We start from the raw sequence: 6,455 nt of genomic DNA on the forward strand, positions 1-6,455 counted from the left end.
CCCCGCACGTAGTAGCTACGGGCCCCGCACTTTCGAGGGCCCCGCGCTAAATGCTTTCAATCTATCAATTCCGGTTCGGTGATTCTGCACTAGCTCTATTACTATAGTACTATACCGCCTTCAACTTTTATGAACGACTGGCTGTTTAAGGTTAGCGATTTGTCGTATTATCTGGCTGTATAGCAAATGAAAAAATACAATTTACTACGCAAGTAAAAAAATTGTGTTTTAATATTTGTGTTTTTTTTTTTCAATTTAATTTAGGGCCCCTTTATAACATAAGCTACATGCCCCGCACTAGCTTAATCCGGCACTGGTGAGAAAAGAGCCGCAACTCTCAGCACTCTCAGCACGTGCTCTCAGCACGTGCCCTCGGACGGTCACAGACTCCGTGGCGAGCAAGACCTCGGACATTTTTGCATTTAGCTCCTTCGCACATTGCATGCTTAAAAAAAACCAGGATAGATTTAATCTTGATTTGAAGTTTTTTTCCCCACCTTATGTAGGATAGATTTACATTGCAAATGACCAAAGCGCATCGGTGTCTAATGGAACTGGACAGATTCAGAATGAACGAATAGCTATGGCTTGAATAGACCATGGGCCCAGACTATATATTTTGTTAGCACCGCCTAAGATGGTGAACTGGCGTTCTACCAACATCTTTAAATCGTCGATGAAAGTAAATTATACAACAACCTTAGTTCATATCTAAGTGATCAGATAATCCACTGTTATAAGCTATTTACATAAACTGTTACCGCTAAGTTGTTTTTGTCACCTCTAGTGATAGGGAATGTTGCTGTGATCCATGGATTATAAAAAGCTGCTGAGATTTCAACCGCATGCCACCTCGTGTGTGTCTTCCCGCACTGGCCACCTGGAGGCAGTGTTTGACAGATGCAGCACGCCTGCCTCATCCACTATGATCCGTTTTTCTTATATGTACTTTTTTATTAAGTAATTGATTGTTAATCAGTTTAATTGGGATTTAGTCACATTTTAATACAAAATTTGAAATAAAACGAATACGTAAAGGCGGCATAAAATGCATAATCTATTTTTTAGAAAAAACAATAATTGTAAAAGTGCAAATACTGCGAGGTGGTTCACGTTACTCAGAGGTCAGAGTGCTGAGCGGACCACAGCTGAGTTAAAATCTGGGCAGCTACCCGTGGTTTAACTGGGATTGAGGAGAGAGAACGATGATGTAAAAAACGAGGAGTCGTGAGAAACAATGGAAGAGAAAAAGGGAGTGAGAAGGAGTGGAAAGCAGACCTCATGGACACATTTGTAGTTTGATTAACTTTTGGTAGAGGTTCCCCAAGCCTTAAGCAGCGAGAGACTGGCCTTGCTGGGTCTCTGATGCTATGGATCTGGTGCTCCGTGTATTTTTATTTTTCAAGGTAAGGTTCACTGAGCTATGTAGCTCTTTTTAAGATGCCACCTGGTCACAAATGATCGCCCAACGAAGTGGCTTATCACGTGGAAATATATTAGTACCTAAATACTCTAAACGCATGTTGATTTTAAACGTGCAGGAAAAACCGGAGGACCCGGAAAAAAATTCCACGCCACCACCCATGCCCTCCTATATACCAGGCGAGGTAGTTAACATCTTGCCACCACGGCACCTATGGGGTTAGGGTTGCCACTTTTTCCACTGACCAAATCAGAACATTTTCGTGGTCAGCCGAAGTCAATCGAATTTTTGCAGTACTGTATTGCAATAAAGTTCAACACAATACCACCAGATCTCAGAGAAAATCTATTCCTACCGCCCGAACAGAGTTGCCAATTTGGTTTAACTAGGGCAGTTGGCAACCCTATGGTGGATTAACAATTCGGGGAATCTCAGCTGTAGGAATTAACTAATCATGGTGAGTAATGAAAACATCGGTGTTCTCGTGAAGGCCAGGGAATATTTTAAAACAAATTAAAGGTAGCAAATGGGCACAGCCATATCACAAAAACTATATGATCAAGTGCTAAAGGATACGTACTGTATACACCTAGATTGAACACGTGGGAAAAGGGCTTTTGCTGCTGAGATTGAAGCAAACATGCAGTAAAAATTTGAAGGCATTTTTTTCTGAAGTAGCCGATCCATTTTAAAACGACATGTTTATTCAATATGTGAAGCATGCTTTTGGCTCGACTCATTCTTGGTGAACTTAGCCAAGTTGATTTTTTTTCATTTCACGTAGCTGTTTAGGAACATATTTGGGCAAATATTTGAGCCGTATCCTGTTCGGAAGGTCATAACTCACTGGGTTTGGGTAAGCAGTACAATATTTTGTATTCAGTGTAGCTGATTGCCCATGTGGTAAAATGGTTACATTTTCCATATTGCCAGCAGCTACATAAGTTAATGAGTGCAACTATGATACAGGCAGGAGGTAGAATCAGTTTATCAACACCCCACTGCCAGTGGTTGCATAGCTCGTCTTACTAACCAGCCAGGCGACTCAGCAGTTGAATGAGTAACCATGAGAAGGCTTTGAATTCAAATATTGGTTGTGGGTTAAAATGACTAACAATTTGAATGAAAGTCAACAGTGGTTGTCCTGTGCATAGGGTCGCCCTCGCCATAATTCAGAATTTTCATGACTGGCTTAAGGTTGTAAACAGGAGATAAGCAGAGAGTCATTGTTCATTTGTATACGTTATTATAATTTTGCAATGCAAGTTGCACATTATTTTATCACGTTACATTTTAAAAAAAGTTGCAGGACTTCAGTGGCAATGGTGCTCAGTCACAAAAATCTATTACTGACACCGCTTTATACATATTTTATAAACAGCCTACTTTAATGCAATAGCAACACAAAATATTTGTGATCCAATAATCCGTGGACCCCTCTAATTCGCAAATTATTGGCAGTTCGCGACTGCTCCCGTAATCCGCGCACAGCGCGGTGGAGTGAAACCGCTTCGCGCACCTCAAACCGCCGTCCGTAGATGTGAGCGAGGCAAACAGGGAGCTTACAGGGGCAAAGCTGCAGGGAAATGGGTTGGTAAAGATTTCCTTGCTATTTTTTTTCGGTCATTTGCTTCAAGGAATATTTTTTCTTTCCATTTTTTTTTTAAACTTAGATATCGATTAAAAAAACGTCAACCAAAAATCCATCAAAATATAAACATATGGCAGATGTGCGTCATTTGCGTCTTAGAAAAAAATCGTAATCTTGTAATCCACATTTATCGTAGATTAATTTAGTCACGCATCACGTGCTTTTTCTATAATCAACAATTTTTTTTCTGGATTAATCTAATCTCGTAGCTAATTCCCCCATAATCCGCGGCATGCTGCATCGGCGTAAAATATTTTTCAAGGATCTTAAATGTAACCTCCACGGTGCGTCGCGGATTATAGGATACGTCAAATAGTCCTCCTATATCAACACAGATTTCTGCTGTAGGCTGATGTTTTAGTCATTTGCCCTTCTGCACATCAGCGCTCAATTCCATTATCCTTAAAGTGCTGAACACAGTGCTCTGACAGAGGCATTATCAGATTCCTGACTCGCAGAAACGAGCAGCCTAGTCTTCAAATGGTGGATTGCAACAGCGATAATGGCTCAGTGCCCTGACGTGCGGTATTGAGTCAACAAAGACAAACCACCCAGATCAAAGATCACACCAAGTTTCTGAATACAATATTGGTTTAGGGCATTGTCACAGAAAGTGTTTTTCTCCCAATTATATTCCAACTGTGCCATTTACATTGAGACAAAACTGTTTATCGTTGGAACACTCCTAGCCATCAGTATATTGTGAGAGAATGGCCTCTGGGAGGTGATGTCACCTGAACTTCACAACAGTGTTGTCAAATTGGTGATGTTGTCGCTGGATCTCGTGACTTTACTTTCCCTCGTGATCAAATTGTGTCAAAGCGACGAGCGACAAATCTAGCGACTTTCTGGTAAAAATGACATTTAAAAGCAATTCCGGGTGTGTATTAAAGAACTTGTATAAGGTGAGTAAAATGACATATTTTGATTCCAGTACTTTGAAAGGTTCATCGAGTGAATGTTTTGGGGTTTGGTGGTCTCTCACCTGAAATAGTTGCCAACTCAGCATCTTCAATGTCCTTCAATGTCCTCTCGTCGACCGCCAGGTGGTGCAGCTTCTCAGCGAGGGGTGGTAACACGCGAGACGAAATCTGCTGGACTGCGAAGTCGTGAAACTCTCTGTGCGTCTTGTACAGTAAAGGATGGTCCAGATGTCCTGCGACACCCCCCCCCCCCCCCCCAATTAATTGAACATTATTGATTTACTTATTTCAGATGGCTGATACGGGTTCACATACTTTTGAAGAACGGCTTGTAGTGAGCCTAGGGGCTCATGAATAATATATTTGCTCAAGTGGTATTGTGCAAAGAAAATGCTGGTTCTCATGCAGACTGACTGGACCCTTAACAAGTACAATATTAATATTTAAAATCATGATGAGATTAAATACAGTTATGACGTTTTTTTTATATTGCTTACATTACACAAGACACCCATTGGTTTCAGACATTGAGTTTTAGATAATTAAATGGGGGTCACAAGACATCTGGGCCACAATGTACAGTACTTTAATATTATCGGGGTTACTCCGAGTTTAATGTAATGTGCAAAATATTCCTTAAACTGAAATTGATCATTCAGAATCAGGGCTCTTTTGAAAAAGTGTTGCATATATTTGAGGCGTTGGGCTGAGAGGTGACCAGGAGATAGCAGTGAAGTAATGGATTAATGAATTGATATGTGTGGTGCTGTGTTACCCTTCACACACATGTGTGTGGGTTATAATGGTAGGAAACGTAGCGGACTGGAAGCCCAACCGGGATTAATTCACAGGAGGCAGGGGATTAATTGTGTATGTCTGTGGATGTCTGTCCACGTGGGAGGGGTGGGGCTGGGTGAAGAGGGGAGGGTAGAGAGGGGCTGGGTGGGGCTGGGTGGGGAGTGGGAGGGGTGGGGCTGGGTGGGGTGGGGCTGGGTAGGGAAGGGCTGGTCACCCCGTGGTGCCCTTATATGGACTGGAAGCCCAACCGGGATTAATTCACAGGAGGCAGGGGATTATACACTGCACTTTCTGGTGCGACCTCTTGTACACTGCGCTTTCTGGCGATGTTTTATAATTCTGCTCACTTTTCATTTTGCTTTCTTCTGCGCACGACCCTAACAAGTTTGGCTTAAATATCCGTACATTATTACTTCATAATTACTTCAAAATTTCCTACCAGCCCCCTCCGCAGGAATGTGTTTTCTCCAGTTTACATCAACATACCACACTTCATCCACTGAAAATCCCAATGCAGGACCCATCTTGGGAATAAACAATTATTCTTAGGACGTAGCGTGGGTAAATGTCACTTGTAATTTATTGAATGTCATTATAAATGATCAGAGCTGGATTTTTGTTTAAATTAAGTGAACAAAAATGCGTATTAGTGCATTTTTCTGTGCATACATTTTTTTGTTGTGGCTGAAATCCAGCCGGATGCGAAACCAGGATTTCAACATCACCAACAACAATGCAAAATAAACATGCATTACAGGTATGAGTCTCTTGTGCAGAATATTCACGAATCGAAGCTTCATCAGTTCAGTTCAGTTTATTTTGGTATAGCCCTGTGAGCCATTCGGCTCTTGAATCGGGTGCAACCACAACAAACAAAAAAACAAAAACAAGAAAAACATCTTAACGTGACTATGTGTAAACATTGGGCCTGTTCATCGTCGCCGCTTCTGGGCATTTGCGATGGGATGATGACACTCGTGAACATGTGTATGTGGAACTTGTTTGAACACCATACGGAGCCAACCGTGCTGAGTCATCAATACAAAAAAATACCACGACTGGTGATTAATGTATCAACTAGCTGTACTACCCGGGATTTGGATCCACCACGCGCGGCCGCCTTTGTCTCCCCAGTGGCGATGTTCACACACCACAGCAGTTACTCGTTTGAGGCTGAGTCGACCTAGGGGAGGCCCAGAAGCGGTTGAAATAATCGTCACCGGTGGTGGCCGTGAGCTGGAATCGAACTCGTGTCGCCGGGTTCGTAGCGCGGCGCGCTAACCGCTACACTACAATGTGTTACGCTTCCACGTGCGCGGGTCACGTGACAGATTTGACGTCACAGCTCACTGGCCAAAAAAAACCGAAAGTGTATTTTTATAAATTTTGCATGGTGTACAGTCTGGAAAGTACCCACATGGCAAATTTCCAGTTTGTTGCATGTCGGGAAGTACGCTAAACATTTTGAACAGACACACACATTCACAACTTTGCCTTTTTTATATATGGAGATATAAAAAAATACCACGACTGATGATTTATGTGATGATGGTGGTGGCGGCCTGTGAGTCTGTGACTTAGCCAGTTCGAATAAAGCTCAGTGCGGGGCCTGTAGCATCTGTTATAAAGGGGCCCTAAATTAAATAACACATTTTTAACT

The sequence above is a fragment of the Petromyzon marinus genome, chromosome 31, assembly GCF_048934315.1.
Source record: "Petromyzon marinus isolate PM22_M1 ecotype Great Lakes invasive population chromosome 31, UKy_Petmar_22M1.pri1.0, whole genome shotgun sequence".
Taxonomy (NCBI): Eukaryota; Metazoa; Chordata; class Hyperoartia; order Petromyzontiformes; family Petromyzontidae; genus Petromyzon; species Petromyzon marinus.